This window comes from Lithobates pipiens, unplaced genomic scaffold, assembly GCF_037356315.1.
Source record: "Lithobates pipiens isolate NorthernLeopardFrog02 unplaced genomic scaffold, aLitPip1_a1.2 Scaffold_10, whole genome shotgun sequence".
Lineage (NCBI taxonomy): Eukaryota > Metazoa > Chordata > Amphibia > Anura > Ranidae > Lithobates > Lithobates pipiens.
Window position 1 is genome coordinate 102,032,896 of NW_027507686.1, and position 20,326 is coordinate 102,053,221.

At 49.7% G+C, this 20,326-nt stretch overlaps 8 pseudogenes; 5 read left to right on the plus strand and 3 right to left on the minus strand.

The window, feature by feature from the left end:
• The first annotated feature begins 1,072 nt into the window (after positions 1 to 1,072).
• On the plus strand, positions 1,073 to 1,191 carry LOC143956111 (5S ribosomal RNA; annotated as a pseudogene).
• A 323-nt stretch (positions 1,192 to 1,514) lies between these two features.
• On the plus strand, positions 1,515 to 1,633 carry LOC143947868 (5S ribosomal RNA; annotated as a pseudogene).
• A 10,224-nt stretch (positions 1,634 to 11,857) lies between these two features.
• LOC143954287 (5S ribosomal RNA) lies at positions 11,858 to 11,976 on the minus strand (annotated as a pseudogene).
• A 101-nt stretch (positions 11,977 to 12,077) lies between these two features.
• On the minus strand, positions 12,078 to 12,196 carry LOC143957147 (5S ribosomal RNA; annotated as a pseudogene).
• Positions 12,197 to 12,513: 317 nt separating this feature from the next.
• LOC143956559 (5S ribosomal RNA) lies at positions 12,514 to 12,632 on the minus strand (annotated as a pseudogene).
• A 1,855-nt stretch (positions 12,633 to 14,487) lies between these two features.
• LOC143950697 (5S ribosomal RNA) lies at positions 14,488 to 14,606 on the plus strand (annotated as a pseudogene).
• Positions 14,607 to 18,526: 3,920 nt separating this feature from the next.
• Positions 18,527 to 18,646, plus strand: LOC143949139 (5S ribosomal RNA; annotated as a pseudogene).
• A 98-nt stretch (positions 18,647 to 18,744) lies between these two features.
• Positions 18,745 to 18,863, plus strand: LOC143952555 (5S ribosomal RNA; annotated as a pseudogene).
• The last annotated feature ends 1,463 nt before the right edge of the window (positions 18,864 to 20,326 follow it).

Consider the following 20,326-nt stretch of genomic DNA (forward strand, 5'->3'; position numbering starts at 1 on the left):
CTAAGACGTTCCTGCATGAGACCTTGTTTTCGGTGCGGAAGGTCATTGCCCGGAGGTGGATGCGGCCCGCACCCCCCGGGCTGGCGGAGTGGAAGGCGGAGGTCAATAATAATTTACCATATAAAAAGGTTGTGTATATTAACAGGGGATGCCCGGCCAAATATGACAAAATATGGGATCGTTGGTTACAAGACTCCGATACTTGTACGTAAGGCACTTTGAATCTATGTTGCCAGTTAGATGGTTTGCCCCTAACTGTGTGTTCTGGTTTGGGTCTGGCTGACCCACATGGTCGGGACCAGCTACCACTCTCTCCCTGGTTTTTGTTCCCTCTTACAAATGTTTGTTATTCATGACACCGGTTTTGAACCGGCTGTACTCTACTTACTGTACACCCTTCTGATACCAATGACACCTTGGCTGTATGTAATAATTTGTATGCACTTTTTCTTGTTTTAATAAACTTGGTTATGCAAAAAAAAAAATTAGGGGAGACAGAGGGCACCCCTGCCTCGTCCCATTAGTGACGGGGAAAGAGTCCGAGCACCACTCGGTCACCCGTACCGCTGCCGATGGCGTGGAGTAAAGCGACATTACCCAGCTCATCATGTTGGGGCCAAGACCTATATGTTCCAGGGTGGCCTGTATAAAGTGCCAGGCCACCCTGTCAAAGGCCTTCTCTGCGTCCGTTGACAACATAAGCAAGGGCCTTCCCTGTACATGCGCCGCATGGATTAAATTCAGGACTCGGGCCGTATTGTCTCTAGCTTCCGACTTATTTTTATTTTTTTGCTTGTTTCCCAAGGTGACCATCTTGGCGTTTGTCAAGAGGGTTGAAAGTGCCTGAAGAGATTGCCTACGGGCACATCACCCTGAAAGCATCCGATCTCGTTTGATGTTGGAGGCTAATAGAGTCGGGCCTTGTTAGTACCTGGATGGGAGACCGCCTGGGAATACCAGGTGTCGTAGACTTCTTTTTATGTTGTTGGCGTTGACCTGTTTTTTTTCCGCTTATTTCCCAAAGTGACCATCTTGGTGTTTGTCAAGAGGGTTGAGAGTGCCTGAGGAGATTGCCTATGGCCACATCACTCTGAAAGCACCCAATCTCGTCTGATCTTGGAGGCTAAGAAGAGTCGGGCCTGGTTAGTACCTGGATGGGAGACCACCTGGGATTACCAGTTATTGTAGGCTTCTTTTTATGTTGTTGGCGTTGATTCGTTTTCTTTTTTTTGCTTGTTTCCCAAGGTGACCATCTTGGCATTTGTCAAGAGGGTTGAGAGTGCCCAAAGAGATCGCTTACAGCAGCATCACCCTGAAAGAGCCCTATCTCTTCTCTTTTATGAGGCTAAGAAGGGTTGGGCCTAGTTAGTACCTGGATGGGAGATGGCGTTGGAATACCAGGTGCCGTATTCTTCTTTTTATGTTGTTGACATTGACCTGTTTTTTTTTTCACTTGTTTCCCAAGGTGACCATCTTGGCATTTGTCAAGAGGGTTGAGAGTGCCCGAAGAGATCACCTACGGCCCCATCACCATGAAAGCTCCCAATCTCGTCTGATCTCAGATGCTAAACAGTGTCGGGCCTGGTTAGTACCTGGATGGGAGACCGACTGGGAATACCAGGTGCCATAGGCTTCTTTTTTTATTTATTTTTTATTTAGTAGTATGCGACATACAATGCAAAGGCAACTTCACAGAATGTGTGATACAAATAGTTACAAACAAACGATCATATTGCATGGATATCAGAGCCAATGGTAAGAAGTCTGAGGAGAATAGCACGTGTACAGCTTTACGGTCATATCAAGATGAGATTTAAGCTCCATCTCATTGGGATCCTCTACCACTTAAAATATTATTGATACTAGCCCTGCTACCCTCGAAGAGTTTAGATATCCATAGATAGGGGAAGAGTATTGTGTAGTAGTCAAATGGGGTCGGAACATACCATTTTCTTTTCCCTTTTTTGAGTTAAGAAGGGAAATAGTAGAACTGAAAGGAGGGAGAAGGGGAAAGAGAAGATTGGGGAAGGAAATGGCAGAAAAGGAAAAGAAGGGGTAAGGGGGTGTCGTGGGTAGAGTGGATAGGATGGGGTCCCCTCCCAGGGAGCAAGAGACGCCCTCGGCTCACCAGCTCATCAGCTGTCCAACGTTTGGAAACAGCGATCTCCAACGATCACCATGAGCTTACTATGTCTCGCGGAGGTATTCTTCCGAAAAGCGAAACTGGGTCCAGTAGAACCATCTGTTCCCATGCTCCTCCGTTTTATCCCTCATTGTGGCAGTCAGGTCTTCCATTCGTTCAATATCATTTACCCTTGCGAACCACTGGGTCACCATTGGAGCAGATTGCTCTTTCCACTGACTTGGGATGCAGGCCCTAGCTGCATTGAGGAGATGTTTAAGTAAGGACTTATGATAACGCTTTCTCGACATAGGAGTTAGATTGAGAAGAACTGCTGCGGGATCATTGGCTAAGGAAATGTCTGTGAACTTGTGGATGAGTCTCAGGACAGGCTGCCAGAATGTTTGTAATTTAGGGCATTCCCAGAAAATGTGGAGAATGGTGCCAGTCTGTTGCCCACAGCGACAGCAGCGGTCAGATTGACCGGGGAATATTTTGGCCAACACCACCGGTGTACGATACCAGCGTGTGATCAGCTTATATGAGATCTCCTGATATTTACTGCAGAGTGATGACTTATGGGCGAAAAAGAGTATTCTGTCCTTCTGTGGTTTGGAGAATGTAGTTTGTAAGTCCCTTTTCCATTTAGCTAGGAAGGGTGGATCCGTGGAGGATTGTGCGTCTGTCAGGATTTGGTAGGACCTAGAGAGGGAACCACGAATTGGGCCATCACCCAGGCAAAGTTCCTCGAAGGGGTGGAATTGTCTAGAGAAGAACGAATGGTTAGGTAGTGATCCGAGGAAATGGATTAGCTGTCTAGCTCTCCAGCTATCCAATGCAACAGGTACTTGCTCTAGCAGTATGGTCCCCATGGGAATCAAGCCCATGGGTCCAAGAAATAGGGCTGCTCTCAGAAGCCCTTTCGGGGCTTGCCTGGTAAAGGCCTGGTCAGACAGGCCCGGAGGGAATCTAGGATGTCCAATAATTGGGGTCAAAGGAGAAGGGAAGTTAGTCAGGTGGGAAAGGTGAAAAAAACTATCCATCTCGGCGAGCGAGGGGCCAATTAACGGGTGAGTAGTCACACAGGGCTCCAATGGCCTCCCCGCCCAAGGCAGACCAGCCAGTGGAACCCGCGCCATCTCCTGCTCTAGCTTGACCCATAGCTTCAGTTCCCCATGCCGGTGTCTTATCACATATGGTCCCCCATCGGATAGTGTCCGCTGTGTACTGCGCATGCGCAGTACACAGCAACACAGATTCCGAAAATTGCCGAGCATGAACGGCGCCTGCGCACTGAGTCCAGGTTTTATCCCCACTATCCAAGTGGACATAGAGTAAGAATATAAAAGAGCCGAGCGCAGCGAGGCCGAGCCCGAAGCGTGGCGAGCAAAGCTCGCCTGCGAGGGACCCTCTAATATTCACAACCCTATGTCCGCTTGGATGGTGGGGCTACCACCTCCACTCACCGCGCAGGCGCCGTTCAGCTTCGGAGATTTTCCGAAGCTTCGTCTGCTCCGTACTGCGCATGCGCAGTACGGCGCGGACACTATATCATGGCCGGACAGTATATGGCAGAACACTGGCACCAGTCAACCACCGGTGTCATGTGCGTCGCTGTGTAATATAGAGCAGGGTCCGGGAAGCCAATACCTCCCCGCAATTTCGGTCGCAATAGCATTGCCCTACCAATGCGCATATGTTTTCCGCGCCAGAGGAACTTGATAAAGATTGAGCGAACCGCATGAAAGAAAGTCTGGGGTATTTTAATAGGTAAGGCTTGTAGTAGATACAGAAGTCGTGGCATTGCGTTCATCTTCAACACATTACAGCGTCCGAACCATGACAGAGCTAGTGGGTCCCATCTTTTAAGGTCCGCTGTAAGCCCATAGGCTTCTTTTTATGTTGTTTTTTGCTTGTTTCTCAAGGTGACCATCTTGGCGTTTGTCAAGAGGGTTGGGCGTGTCTTGAAGAGAACGCTTACGGCCACATCAACCTGAAAGCACCCGATGTCGTCTGATTTCAGAGGCTAAGCAGCGTCAGGCCTGGTTAGTACCTGGATGGGAGACTCCCTGGGAAGACCAGGTGCCATAGAAGGATCTGGTCTGGTTAGTGTCTTTTTTTTTTTTTTATTCTTTATTTACGGATTGCAGGTAATACAGAGACAAACTGTAAAAGACATAGATCCCTCAGTTTTCCAGGTTAACAAAAATACATAGTTAATACTTCGTGGGGGACCGGGGGAAACCTAACAACTTATGTCAGCAGCAGCCCCAGCCGTGGCTAGGCCACCACATCATCCCACTCTAATGATCTGGCACCTCAGTGTCTACTTATAAACCAGGGCAGTCCCCGGGGCGATCCCCCTCAAGGCCCAGACTGAGGGGCCTCTAACATTGGTCACCTTCATTCTATTGGTCAAAGAGCTCAGCCGGGACCACCCCGAGGGCCGCCAACCCCTGGCTGGGAAATCGAGGGAACAAAACGAAAAGATCCTTGCAATCACCATGTATTTTAATTATACTTGGGAGTTAGGGGGTAGGGAAAGAGGGGGGAGCAAATGGGCAGGAGAAGGGGATGGGGGTAGAAAGAATGAAAGTTATAGGGGGCTAACAGTGCTACGAGGCAGACGGGGGAGAGAGTGAACCAGGGTGGTATACGAGAAGGGAGAGAAAGAAAGAGGACTCCGATGGGTTCCCACGGCCGGACCCTTCCCTCTATACACGTGCCAGAGCCTACAGATAGGATCTGTATGCGTCGGAAAACCTGAACAGGCTCCAAGACAACCAACGAGCAGTGTGCTCTTCCTCCCTGTCGCCTAACGCTGATGTGAGCTGTTCCATACGGTAGATGTCGCAAACTCTTGCAAACCAGTGAGACACCAGTGGAGCGGCCTGCTGTTTCCACATGCTAGGTATACATGCCCTGGCCCCACTCAGAAGATGTTTTAAGAGAGATTTATGGTACTTCTTGCTCGAGAGTGGGGTCAGATTGAGGAAGATCGCAGCTGGGTTGTTCTGGAGATCAATAGCCGTGAGGTCATAAATGATATTGAGAACCTGTCTCCAGAAATGGGCCAGTTGGGGGCATTCCCAGAAGATATGTAGTAACGTGCCGGCTTGTTCACCGCATCTCCAGCACAAAGGGCTGTGACCGGGAAACATAGCCGCCAGGACAGTGGGGGTCCTGTACCATCGGGTCAAAATTTTATAAGCTATTTCCTGGTATTTACTACATAGGGATGACTTGTGCGCAAAAAGAAGCGCGCGGTTCTTCTGGTCTGGCGAGAGCCGGACATGCAGGTCTCGCTCCCATTTTTCCACGAACACCAGGTTACCCTGGGAGAGTTGGTCCAGTAGGATGCGATATGACAGGGAAAGAGACCCTCGGGTCGGTCCCTCTCCTGAGCATACCTCCTCAAACGATGTTAGGGGTCTGCGGAATTCGCCACTGTTTGGCAAAGATTTCAAGAAGTGGGAGAGTTGGGCAAGCTTCCACTGTCCCAGGGCCGTGGTTGCTAACGCCTCGTACATAGTGGAGACCGCTGTCCACGTCCTAGGGCCAAGAAAAGAAGAGGCCCGCACAAGGTCCCGGTCAGGGTCGAGGCGGAAAGACTTTTCCGTCATGCCGGGTTCAAAGCGTGGGTGTCCAATAATAGGAGTCCATGACCATGTTTAATAAGAATGCCCCTAATGTAGCATTTATGAGCCGCCCATAACATGAGGGGGTTGGAAACAGAATCACGGTTATGATCAAAGTAACTTTCTAATTCCCTAAGCAGGTCTGCGTGGGTCTCAGGGTCCTTCAGGAGAGACTCGTTCAGTCTCCACCAGGACTGACCACGCGACTCCTGTTGTAGCTTCAGCATCAAAGAAATCGGGGCATGGTCAGACAGGGCTATGTGGCCTATCTGAGCGTCTGTGACCGCCGGGATAGCATTGTGGGCGACTAAAAACATATCTATATGTGAGTAAGAACCATGAGCGGTGGAAAAGAACGTATAGTCCCTATCCTGTGGGTGAAGCGTACGCCACACATCGATCAGTCGGTGGGAGTGTAGCAGGTCTCTTATGTGTGAACGCGTTCTCGCAGAAATCGCAGAGGTGCCCGATGATGAGTCTCTGCGGGGGTCCAAGGTGAGGTTAAAGTCCCCCCCAACGATCAAAGTACCCTCCGAGAATGCAGCCAGGGCATCCAAGCATGCTTCTAAGGCCGGCAGCTGGTCCACATTCGGCATGTATAGATTGGCAAGAGTAAAAGTTTGCGAGTGGAGAGTTCCCTTAATGAAGAGATATCTCCCTTCACTATCGGCTTGGACAGCTAACAGGCGCCACGGCAAGTTTTTAGCAAGAAGAACACACACTCCTCTCGATTTGGAAGTAGGGGACGTGCTGTGGTGGGCCAGGGGGAAGTGCTTACTATAAAGCCGTGGTATTTGGTCTGTCCTGAAATGGGTCTCCTGGAGGAAAACTATTTGGGGCTTCATCCGCCACAATTCTGTTAGGCAGCTGGACCTTTTTTCAGGTACATTCAGCCCTTTCATATTCCAGGAAACCAGCTTCAGGGCCATGACGGCAGTGGTACCCGGTCGGCGGTCCCCACCAGAGTCAGTAGTAGATATAGAGTTCAAGCACAGAGGAAGAGGAGGAGAAAAAGGAAAAGCAGTAACGAAGCGGAGAAGGTCCGGAGTTAGTAGGGAGGAGGAGGGTAGGAGGGGTGGGGATAGATCGGGGAATTGCTAAAGCTCCTATCGGAGAGAACCTGCTGGTTAGGGCAGAGGGGCCTAGTGGGGGAAGAGGTAAGGCACTGCAGAGGGAGGAACTCGTCGGTGCAGTACCCCTCCAGCATCCCATGGTCCATGCAGTCGCAATCGGGCGTGCATGGAACTTCTTTGGCATCTTAACTACGACATCAAATGCATTATAGAACATCACTGCAGCAGGTATCGGGCAGTTAACAACAGTAGAACAGTGCATAATTAAACCAACATATTAAACTTTTCAACACAGAGTATAGATAACTTTATACCACCCAGGCACCCGCCCCTCCCCCCCCAAAAAAAAATGGAAAAAGGGGGGGGGGGAGGAGAGGGGGAGGGAGCGGGAACGCCGCCCAGGGGCACCCGGGGGGCACCACCAGGCAGTCCAAAAACACAAAGAGCGCAGAGACTAGGGCACCTGTAGATAAACAGTAACGAGAATGGTGAACAGTACCGCCAATAACTCAGGGCTTCGTCCAGGAAGCGCAGTGTCCAACTCTGTTCTTCCAATGTCCTTCCTCTCCCCTAGCGGGGGCGCTGGGAACAATGGCCCGTGGCATGGTAAACAACACAAAGCTGGATACTCCAGCCATCTATGTTGGTAGAGAAAAAGAAAACAAAAAAAAAAGGGTATAACACAGGAATAACGGAAAATTACTGTACTCTCTCAGGGTTCACGATCTTGAGGGGCCTGCGATCTCTGACGTTGGGATCGACGGTGGCGTCTCACTCTCTGTGGCGTGGTTGAGGGGTTGTTCGTCGGGGCCACTGCTCCCTGGGGGACAACAGGAGCCAACCAGTCGGGGACCTGAACCGAGGGCAGGCCCAATGCCTCCAGAAAGGACGGGACCTCCGAAGGGTGTCGTAGCGCAAGGGGCCTCCCATTTTTGCGCACTATAAGGTGAAACGGATGGCCCCACTTGTATGGAATCCTCCGTTCAGTTAGGTGTTCCAGAAGGGGTCGCAGACAGCGTCTCATCTGGAAGGTCTTGCGGGATACATCTGGCAGAAGGGTGACTTGGGCCCCGTCAAAATCAATGCTGCCTTTGCGCCACGACGCTTGCAGGACATCCTCCCTAACTGAGTAATTGTGGAGACAGCATAAAACATCACGTGGCCGGTTCTCTGTGGGGCTCCTGGGGCCCAGGGTCCTGTGGACTCTATCAATGGCTATTACTGTGTCAGCAGCGCGGTCCAGACAGGCGTTAAATATAGCTGTAACTGTGGCTTTGAGGTCTGCCTGGCCAGTGGCTTCGGGCAAGTCTCTGATCCTGATGTTGCGTCTGCGGTTGCGATTCTCAAGGTCATCCACTAGGAGTTGCAACTGTGCCACTCTGTCAGCAAGGGTATCATGTGCGGCTTGCAGGCCAGAAACATCAGTGGTCAGGGAGGTCACATCCGATGCCAGGGTGGTCACCCGCTCGTTCGTAGCCGACACGTCACGTTTGACCCCTGCGATTTCATGTCGCAAGGTCGTTTCAATCCTGGCTGCCATACAGCTAAAGTCTGCTTTAGTGGGAAGGTTTTGGAGTAAAGCTAGGATGGCCTTGTCCCCCAATAATGCCGGTGCTGGTGGCAGCGGTGGGTCCCCCTGTGTGTCTGAGGCGAGAGCAGCCTGGCCATTCGGTCCTGGGATGAGGCTTCCACTGCGGGAGGGTCTCTGGGACAGTTGGGAGTTGTGAGGGAACCAGGGTGGCAGGCCGCTATGGTCCGGGCTGTCAAGCGAGGCCATGGACAGTGAGCGGGGGAGACACGGGGACAAGTCACTAGGCGGGGAGAACGGGGGCATGTCGTGTCCCTGCATAGCAGTCTGCTCAACTTCCCTCTGTGCCGCGTGTCCTGGAGCGCCGGAGGCCGCGGGCGCCATCTTGGCTGGATCCGGCGTGGAGGCCGGAGGCTGCAGCGGGACCAAGTACCTGTCCATGGCAGCAGCGGCGGACCCCGCTCGGCTGGCTGTGTTCCGCCGAAGCGCGGGGATGTCGGCGATGCCGAAATATGCGACCAGACTGTGGTAAAGGGGTGCGGAGGGGTCACGGACCAGGAGCTCCGGAAAAGAGCGTCCTCACTCCTTCATGCCTAGGCCACGCCCCCCTGGTTAGTGTCTTGATTGGGAGATCGCCTGGGAATACTGGATGCCGTAGGCTTCTTTTTATGTTGTTGGCTTTGACCTGTTTTTTTTAGCTTGTTTCCCAAGGTGACCATCTTGGCCTTTGTCAAGAGGCTTCAGAGTGCCCAAAGAGAGTGCCTACGGCCAAATCACCTATATAGTATCTTATATATAATAACTAAAAATATTATTTATTATTATAGATATAGATATATAGTATAGTGATTTGGCCGTAGGCACTCTCTTTGGGCACTCTGAAGCCTCTTGACAAAGGCTAAGATGGTCACCTTGGGAAACAAGCTAAAAAAAACAGGTCAAAGCCAACAACATAAAAAGAAGCCTACGGCATCCAGTATTCCCAGGCGATCTCCCAATCAAGACACTAACCAGACCAGATCCTTCTATGGCACCTGGTCTTCCCAGGGAGTCTCCCATCCAGGTACTAACCAGGCCTGACGCTGCTTAGCCTCTGAAATCAGACGAGATCGGGTGCTTTCAGGTTGATGTGGCCGTAAGCATTCTCTTCAAGACACGCCCAACCCTCTTGACAAACGCCAAGATGCTCACCTTGAGAAACAAGCAAAAAAAAACAGGTCAAAGCCAACAACATAAAAAGAAGCCTATGGGCTTACAGCGGACCTTAAAAGATGGGACCCACTAGCTCTGTCATGGTTCGGACGCTGTAATGTGTTGAATATGAACGCGATGCCACGACTTCTGTATCTACTACAAGCCTTACCTATCAAAATACCCCAGACTTTCTTTCATGCGGTTCGCTCAATCTTTATCAAGTTCCTCTGGCGCGGAAAACGTATGCGTATTGGTAGGGCAATGCTATTGCGACCGAAATTGCAGGGAGGTATTGGCTTCCCGGACCCTGCTCTATATTACACAGCGACGCACATGACACCGGTGGTTGACTGGTGCCGGTGTTCTGCCATATACTGTCCGGCCATGATATAGTGTCCGCGCCGTACTGCGCATGCGCAGTACGGAGCAGACAAAGCTTCGGAAAATCTCCGAAGCTGAACGGCGCCTGCGCGGTGAGTGGAGGTGGTAGCCCCACCATCCAAGCGGACATAGGGTTGTGAATATTAGAGGGCCCCTCGCAGGCGAGCTTCGCTCGCCACGCTTCGGGCTTGGCCTCGCTGCGCTCGGCTCTTTTATATTCTTACTCTATGTCCACTTGGATAGTGGGGATAGAACCTGTACTCAGTGCGCAGGCGCTGTTCATGCTCGCAATTTTCAGAATCTGTGTTGCTGTGTACTGCGCATGCGCAGTACACAGCGGACACTATCCGATGGGGGACCATATGTGATAAGACACCGGCATGGGGAACTGAAGCTATGGGTCAAGCTAGAGCAGGAGATGGCGCGGGTTCCACTGGCTGGTCTGCCTTGGGCGGGGAGGCCATTGGAGCCCTGTGTGACTACTCACCCGTTAATTGGCCCCTCGCTCGCCGAGATGGATAGTTTTTTTCACCTTTCCCACCTGACTAACTTCCCTTCTCCTATGACCCCAATTATTGGACATCCTAGATTCCCTCCGGGCCTGTCTGACCAGGCCTTTACCAGGCAAGCCCCGAAAGGGCTTCTGAGAGCAGCCCTGTTTCTTGGACCCACGGGCTTGATTCCCATGGGAACCATACTGCTAGAGTAAGTACCTGTTGCATTGGATAGCTGGAGAGCTAGACAGCTAATCCATTTCCTCGGATCACTACCTAACCATTCGTTCTTCTCTAGACAATTCCACCCCTTCGAGGAACTTTGCCTGGATGATGGCCCAATTCATGGTTCCCTCTCTAGGTCCTACCTAATCCTGACAGATGCACAATCCTCCACGGATCCACCCTTCCTAGCTAAATGGAAAAGGGACTTACAAACTACATTCTCCAAACCACAGAAGGACAGAATACTCTTTTTCGCCCATAAGTCGCAACAGGCTGGCACCATTCTCCACATTTTCTGGGAATGCCCTAAATTACAAACATTCGGGCAGCCTGTCCTGAGACTCATCCACAAGTTCACAGACATTTCCTTAGCCAATGATCCCGCAGCAGTTCTTCTCAATCCAACTCCTATGTCGAGAAAGCGTTATCATAAGTCCTTACTTAAACATCTCCTCAAGGCAGCTAGGGCCTGCATCCCAAGTCAGTGGAAAGAGCAATCTGCTCCAATGGTGACCCAGTGGTTCGCAAGGGTAAATGATATTGAACGAATGGAAGACCTGACTGCCACAATGAGGGATAAAACGGAGGAGCATGGGAACAGATGGTTCTACTGGACCCAGTTTCGCTTTTCAGAAGAATACCTCCGCGAGACATAGTAAGCTCATGGTGATCGTTGGAGATCGCTGTTCCAAACGTTGGACAGCTGATGAGCTGGTGAGCCGAGGGCGTCTCTTGCTCCCTGGGAGGGGACCCCATCCTATCCACTCTACCCACGACACCCCCTTACCCCTTCTTTTCCTTTTCTGCCATTTCCGTCCCCAATCTTCTCTTTCCCCTTCTCCCTCCTTTCAGTTCTACTATTTCCCTTCTTAACTCAAAAAAGGGAAAAGAAAATGGTATGTTCCGACCCCATTTGACTACTACACAATACTCTTCCTCTATCTATGGATATCTAAACTCTTCGAAGGTAGCAGGGCTAGTATCAATAATATTTTAAGTGGTAGAGGATCCCAACGAGATGGAGCTTTAATCTCATCTTGATATGACCGCAAAGCTGTACACGTGCTATTCTCCTCGGACTTCTTACCATTGGCTCTGATATCCATGCAATATGATCGTTTGTTTGTAAGTATTTGTATCACACATTCTGTGAAGTTGCCTTTGCATTGCATGTCGCATACTACTAAATAAAAAAATAAAAAAGCCTATGGCACCTGGTATTCCCAGGCGGTCTCCCATCCAGGTACTAACCAGGCCCGACACTGTTTAGCATCCGAGATCAGACGAGATTGGGCGCTTTCAGGGTGATGGGGCCGTAGGTGATCTCTTTGGGCACTCTCAACCCTCTTGACAAACGCCAAGATGGTCACCTTGGGAAACAAGTGAAAAAAAAAACAGGTCAAGGCCAACAACATAAAAAGAAGCCTACAGCACCTAGTATTCCCAGGTGGTCTTCAATCCAGGTACTAGCAAGGCCCAACCCTGTTTAGCTTCTGAGATCAGAGGAGATCAGGTGCTTTCAGGGTTATGTGCCCATAGGCAATCTCTTTGGGCATTCTCAACCCTCTTGACAAATGCCAAGATAGTCACCTTGAGATACAAGCGAAAAAAAACAGGTCAATGTCAACAACATAAAAAGAAGAATACGGCACCTGGTATTCCAACGCCATCTCCCATCCAGGTACTAACTAGGCCCAACCCTTCTTAGCCTCAGAGTAGAGAAGAGATAGGGCTCTTTCAGGGTGATGCTGCTGTAAGCGATCTCTTCCCTCTCATCCCTCTTGACAAATGCCAAGATGGTCACCTTGGGAAACAAGCGAAAAAAAAAAAACGAATCAACGCCAACAACATAAAAATAAGCCTACAATAATTGGTATTCCCAGGTGGTCTCCCATCCAGGTACTAACCAGGCCCGACTCTTCTTAGCCTCCAAGATCAGACGTGATTGGGTGCTTTCAGAGTGATGTGGCCATAGGCAATCTCTTCAGGCACTCTCAACCCTCTTGACAAACACCAAGATAGTCACTTTGGGAAACAAGCGGAAAAAAAACAGGTCAACGCCAACAACATAAAAAGAAGTCTACGACACCTGGTATTCCCAGGCGGTCTCCCCTCCAGGTACTAACAAGGCCTGACTCTTCTTAGCTTCCAACATCAAACGTGATCGGGTGCTTTCAGGGTGATGTGCCTGTAGGCAATCTCTTCAGGCACTTTCAACCCTCTTGACAAACGCCAAGATGGTCACCTTTGGCAACAAGCAAAAAAAATAAAAATAAGTCGGAAGCTAGAGACAATACGGCCCGAGTCCTCAATTTAATCCATGCGGCGCATGTGCAGGGAAGGCCCTTGCTTATGTTGTCAACGGACGTGGAGAAGGCCTTTGACAGGGTGGCCTGGCACTTTATGCAGGCCACCCTGGAACATATAGGTCCAATATATATATATATATATCCAATGCAACAGGTACTTGCTCTAGCAGTATGGTCCCCATGGGAATCAAGCCGTGGGTCCAAGAAATAGGGCTTCTCTCAGAAGCCCTTTCGGGGCTTGCCTGGTAAAGGCCTGGTCAGACAGGCCCGGAGGGAATCTAGGATGTCCAATAATTGGGGTCATAGGAGAAGGGAAGTTAGTCAGGTGGGAAAGGTGAAAAAAACTATCCATCTCGGCGAGCGAGGGGCCAATTAACGGGTGAGTAGTCACACAGGGCTCCAATGGCCTCCCCGCCCAAGGCAGACCAGCCAGTGGAACCCGAGCCATCTCCTGCTCTAGCTTGACCCATAGCTTCAGTTCCCCATGCCGGTGTCTTATCACATATGGTCCCCCATCGGATAGTGTCCGCTGTGTACTGCGCATGCACAGTACACAGCAACACAGATTCCGAAAATTGCCGAGCATGAACGGCGCCTGCGCACTGAGTCCAGGTTCTATCCCCACTATCCAAGTGGACATAGAGTAAGAATATAAAAGAGCCGAGCGCAGCGAGGCCAAGCCCGAAGCGTGGCGAGCGAAGCTCGCCTGCGAGGGGCCCTCTAATATTCACAACCCTATGTCCACTTGGATGGTGGGGCTACCACCTCCACTCACCGCGCATGAAAATCTCCGAAAGCTTCGTCTGCTCCGTACTGCGCATGCGCAGTACGGCGCAGACACTATATCATGGCCGGACAGTATATGGCAGAACACCGGCACCAGTCAACACCGGTGTCATGTGCGTCGCTGTGTAATATAGAGCAGGGTCCGGGAAGCCAATACCTCCCCGCAATATCGGTCGCAATAGCATTGCCCTACCAATACGCATATAATTTCCGCGCCAGAGGAACTTGATAAAGATTGAGCGAACCGCATGAAAGAAAGTCTGGGGTATTTTGATAGGTAAGGCTTGTAGTAGATACAGAAGTCGTGGCAACGCGTTCATCTTCAACACATTACAGCGTCCGAACCATGACAGAGCAAGTGGGTCCCATCTTTTAAGGTCCGCTGTAAGCCCATAGGCTTCTTTTTATGTTGTTTTTTGCTTGTTTCTCAAGAGGGTTGGGCGTGTCTTGAAGAGAAAGCTTACGGCCACATCAACCTGAAAGCACCCGATCTCGTCTGATTTCAGAGGCTAAGCAGCGTCAGGCCTGGTTAGTACCTGGATGGGAGACTCCCTGGGAAGACCAGGTGCCATAGAAGGATCTGGTCTGGTTAGTGTCTTGATTGGGAGATCACCTGGGAATACTGGATGCCGTGGGCTTCTTTTTATGTTGTTGGCTTTGACCTGTTTTTTTTAGCTTGTTTCCCAAGGTGACCATCTTGGCCTTTGTCAAGAGGCTTCAGAGTGCCCAAAGAGAGTGCCTACGGCCAAATCACCCTGAAAGAGCCCAATCTCATCTGATCTCGAAGGCTAAGCAGCGATGGGCCTGGTTATTTCCTGGATGGGAGACAGCTTGGGAATACCAGGTGCCGTAGGCTTCTCATCATGTTGTCGGCATTGACCTGTTTTATTTTCCCTTGTTTCCCAAGGTGACCATCTTGGCATGTGTCAAGAGGGTTGAGAGTGCACAAAGAAATTGCCTACGAGCACAACAACCTGAAAGCGCCCAATCTCGCTTGGTCTCAGAGGCTAAGCAGGGTTGGGCCTGGTTTGTACCTGGATGGGAGACCGCCTGGGTTTTCCAGATGCCGCAGGCTTCTTTTTATGTTGTTGGTGTTGACCAGTTTTTTTCGCTTGTTTCCCAAAGTGATCATCTTGGCATTTGTCAAGAGGGTTGAGAGTGCCTAAAGAGATCGCTTACAGCCACATCACCCTGAAAGCACCCTATCTCTTCTGATCTCAGAGGCTAAGAAGGGTTGGGCCTAGTTAGTACTTGAATGGGAGACGGCCTTGGAATACCAGGTGCCGTATTCTTCTTTTTATGTTGTTGGCGTTGACCTGTTTTTTTTCGCTTGTTTCCCAGGGTTTTGGCATTTTTCAAGAGGGATGAGAGTGCCCAAAGAGATTGCCTATGGACACATCACCCTGAAAGCGCCCAATCTCCGCTGATCTCAGAGGCTAGAAAGGGACGCGCCTTGTTAATACCTGGATGGGAGACCGCATGGAAATACTAGGTGCGGTAGGCTTCTTTTTATGTTGTTGGCATTGACTTGTTTTTTTTGTTTGTTTCCCAAGGTGACCATCTTGGCGTTTGTCAAGAGGGTTGAGCGTGCCTAAAAAAATCTACTATGGCTGCATCACCCTGAAAGAGCCAAATCTCATTTGATCTCAGAGGCTAAGCAGGTTTGGGACCTGGTTAGTACCTGGATGGGAGACCGCCTGGGATTTCTCGATGCCATAGGCTTTTTTTTTAAGTTGTTAGCATTGACTTTTTTTTTAAGTTGTTGGCATTGACTTATTTTATTTTTTGTTTTATTCTTTTACTAAGTATAAGTAGAACAACATAAATGTAACAGTCAACCATACAGCATGACCCAGGGTCACAATTACATGGTAACAAAAAATAGGCAGCCAAATAACTCTGGGTTCTCAGAGGGGAGTCCTAGAGTTTCATGCAGAAAAGAGAGAAACCCCACCTCCGACATGTAGTACAGTATAACTAATGCAGCTCCGTTCGGACAAATGTAATCATGGAGAACAACTGGGACCACAGCGAGCCAGCTTATCATGACCTACGTGAACCAGAGTAAAATATGAGCCGGTCGTGTCCAGAACCCTGGGGTTCTTCTGGGTCCCAAAGGCTAGTAAGGAGACAAGGCATAGTCAAAAGGGAGGACGGGGGAAGAAGAGAGTGCAAAGACGGAGAGAGAGGAGGGGGGGGATGGCGGCGGGGAAAAATAGAAAAATAAAGACAAAAAGGGAGGGGGGGGGAATGCCACCCAGGGCAGACATGGCCTACGTAGGTAAACGTTAAATGTTCACCTCCCGAATGTAGTCTCAAGTACCTGTATCAAGGCTGTTCGGTCAAGTGTAGAAGGCACGCTGCTGGGTTGTCTGCGATATCTACATTTCTGAGAGTTTTTATCGTCCCGGTCACCTCCACCCAAAAGTTCCTCAAGGCCGGGCATGCCCAGAAAATGTGTCCCATGGTCCCCGTATCTGAATTGCACCTCCAACAAACATCCGGGATCGATCTATTCATTTTATTCAGAAGGTATGGGACTCTATACCAGCGTGAGACTATCTTGTATCCTGATTCTTGATATTGGTTTGCGATGGAAGCTTTATGTACTAATGTCAGGATCTTCCCTATCTGTTGTGGGGTAAATGTGATGCCAAATTCAATCTCCCATTTGTGGATAAATGGTGGGGTCGACTCTTCCTCCTGACTACTTAATAGGTTGTACAGGAGGGAGAGGGTGTGCCGCACAGGTTCCTTTTTGTGACAGATGGATTCATAGGGCGTCAGGTCTCTAGGAGTTTAGGGGGCCCTTTGTATGGCCAGAAGAAAGTGACGAAGTTGATAAGCATTAAACAAGTCAAGCGGAGGGTCAGAAAGCTTGGCGACAGTTTGCGTGGTCGGGAGCCCTCCCGAGGGCCACACCTCTCTCAGACGCTGTTTCCCCACCACTGTCAACTGTCGCAGTTTCTTGTTGGTAAATCCCGGTGGGAAGTCTGGATTACCTATAACCGGAGTCATTGGTGACGGCAGGGGAGCAATGTGTGTGCAGCGGAACAACCTCCACACAACAGCCAACGTAGCTCCCACTACGGGGTGATCTCTGAGGTCTTTTGGTAGGGAGGACAGGAGCCACGGGGAGGTCAATAGGGGAATGGATCCATCCTCAATCTCCATCTCCACCCACTGCTTGTGTGGGCCATTACAATGCCAATCAACGACTCTCGCTAGCAGAGTCGCTCTGTTGTATTGTCTCAGATCTGGGAGACCCAGACCCCCTTTGTCCTTTGGTCTGGCAAGCAATTGCAAACGGGCTCTGGGCAGTTTGCGCGCCCAAATAAAGTCCCGGAGCAGCACCTGCAGTTGTCTGAAAAAAATTGGGGGTAACCGGATCGGTAATGTCTGGAACAAGTATAAGATCCGCGGGAGGGCCGTCATTTTGAATGCATTACAGCGCCCGAACCGGGTCAGTGTTAAAGCATGCCAGTTTCCCAAATCAGATTTCAGTCTATTCAGGAGAGGGACAAAATTAAGCGGGTACAATTGCGCCAAATCCGCTGCGATGTCAACGCCCAGGTAACGTATAGATTTTTCAGCTCAGTAGAATGGAAAAGCGGAGCGTAGCCTCCTGGCCTCACCATCCGGGACCGATATATTCAATACAGCCGACGGTGCAATTGATTTTATAGTTTCATAGGCTGCCGTATCGCCGGAGAGCCGCGAGTATATTGGGAAGTGAAATGTGTGGATTGGAGACGAAAAAAATTAGATCGTCAGCGCATGCCGCAATTTTGTGGTGTGCCGAGGGTTTGGATATGCCAGTAATATTCGGGTCATTCCAAACGTGACACATAAGTGGTTCCAGTGTCAGAATAAAAATTAGGGGAGACAGAGGGCACCCCTGCCTCGTCCCATTAGTGATGGGGAAAGAGTCCGAGCACTCTGAAAGCACCCAATCTCATTTGATCTTGGAGGCTAAGAAGAGTCAGGCCTGGTTAGTACCTGGATGGGAGACCACCTGGGACAACCAGTTATTGTAGGCTTCTTTTTATGTTATTGGCGTTGATTCGTTTTTTTTTTTTTTGCTTGTTTCTAAAGGTGACCATCTTGGCATTTGTCAAGAGGGTTGAGAGTGCCCAAAGAGATCGCTTACAGCAGCATCACCCTAAAAGAGCCCTATCTCTTCTCTGAGGCAAAGAAGGGTTGGGCCTAGTTAGTACCTGGATGGGAGATGGCGTAGGAATACCAGGTGCCGTATTCTTCTTTTTATGTTGTTGACATTGACCTGTTTTTTTTCGCTTGTATCTCAAGGGGATTATCTTGGCATTTGTCAAGAGGGTTGAGAGTGCCCAAAGAGATTGCCTATGGGCACATAAGCCTGAAAGCACCCGATCTCCTCTGATCTCAGAGGCTAAACAGGGTCGGGCCTTGCTAGTACCTGGATTGGAGACCACCTGGGAATACTAGGTGCTGAAGGCTTCTTTTTATGTTGTTGGCGTTGACTTGTTTTTTTTTTTGTTTGTTTACCAAGGTGACCATCTTTGTGTTTGTCAAGAGGGTTGAGAGTGCCTGAAGAGCTCGCCTATGGCCACATAACCCTGAAAGCACCAGATCTCGTCTGATCTCAGAGACTAAACAGGGTTGGGCCTTGTTAATACCTGGATGGGGGACCACCTGGGAATACTAGGTGCATGTTGTTGGCGTTGACTTGATTTTTTTGTTTGTTTCCCAAGGTGACCATATTGGCGTTAGTCAAGGTTGAGAGTGCCTGAAGAAATCTCCTACGGCCACACCACCCTGAAAGAGCCCAAACTCATCTGATCTCAGAGGCTAAGCAGGGTTGGGACCAGTTTAGTACCTGGATGGGAGACCGCCTGGGATGTCCAGATGCCGTAGGCTTCTTTTTATGTTGTTGCCGTTGACCTATTTTTTTCCGCTTGTTTCCAAGGTGACCATCTTGGTGTTTGTCAAGAGAGTTGAGAGTGCCTGAAGATATTGGCTACGGCCACATCACCCTGAATCTGTTCCATCTCGTCTGATCTTGGAGGCTAAGCAGGGTCGGGCCTGGTTAATGCCTGGATGGGAAACCGCCTGGGAATACCAGGTGTCGTAGGCTTCTTTTTTTTTTCAAATATAATTTTTTCTCCAAATAGGGGAAGACGGTCCCCCGAGTACATAATGCAACAGAGAAATACAGAGCAAAAAGCAGCTGAACAATACTTGATACAGGTATATTCGCAACTGTGAGTCTGCCTTCCATCAATCACAATGATTCGAGGCACGGATAAAGTACTGTACCAAGATCCAGGGTCACACAAACCCCCAGGTCCCTCCGGCATAATCCATCCAGAGGGGGGTGTGGGGCCGTCATTCCCAATTTTCCACTCTTTCCAAAAGAGAGAGGGGGTGGAGGGGGTGAGAGATAGGGGAGGAAGGCAGAAAAGAGAAGGGTTGAAAGATCAGGAAAGGAGAAGAGGGGACGAGACACGATGGCAGCCACTGTCCAAGGGGACAGTCAAGGAAAGCTCAGAGCACTAAGGCGATAGCGAATATAAAGGTATTCCAGATGTCTCAGGTTTGTTTAAAAAATTCTTGTTTACCTTGTGATGTGAGGATCAAGTCCTCCATTTTTTTTAATGTCCTCTATTTTCCTAAGCCAGTGAGTAATGAAAGGGGGGCAACATTTTTTCCAATAGAGAGGGATGCAGGATTACGCCGCATTTATCACATGCCGTAAAATTGATTTTTTTTGTACTTCTTAATGGGAATCTGTGAATGGTGCAAGAGAAAGAATGCAGCCTCTTCCTGGATGAAGAAGTCTGTGAATTTTTGTGTTATGCATCGGATCTCTGTCCAGAAGTCCACCAAGCTGGGGCAGGACCAAAAAATGTGCAGCAACATGCCCTCTTCTTCTCCACATCTCCAGCATATGTTCGAGGAAGAGGGGAAACATTTCTGCAGCTTTGATGGTGTCAAATACCACCTGGTGAGAAGTTTAAAATTTGTCTCCTGTATCTTCGTGCACAGCGACATTTTGAGAGCCAAAGTGATAATGCGTTGTCTCTGTGCTGGGGAAAATGAGCAATTAAGGTCCTTTTCCCAATTGGACAGACATGTTAAGTGTGGGTAATCTGTTTGAGAGAGAATGTGGGCCAAAGGGCCTTCGCTCCTGCATAGAGTCTCAAACTCCGTCTGAGGGCGGGCGAACGTTTGAGGATTGGGGATGGAATGGAGAAAATGATGTCGTTGCGCCGCTCTCCAAAAAGGCAGTTGGAAAAGCTCTGTCGGATCTGTTAGGGTTGAGAAAGAAGGCCATTTTCCATCAATGACGAATTTAGACGCATTGTCTAGGTTGGAATTTCTAAGTGGGTCCCCAGTTCAAAGGTTGGATGGCCACGTATAGGGAATAGGGGGGAAGTCAAAGACGTGAGTGTGTTTTGGGTAGCGATCAGGTGACTGACTTTCAACTAAGCCCCTATAGTGGGATGTGACATAAATTCTGTGGGTAAATACTTATAGCACCACATGGCGCTTCTTAGCGGAATTCGGGAGTGAGCTTAGAAAGTTTGTTTCGATTCC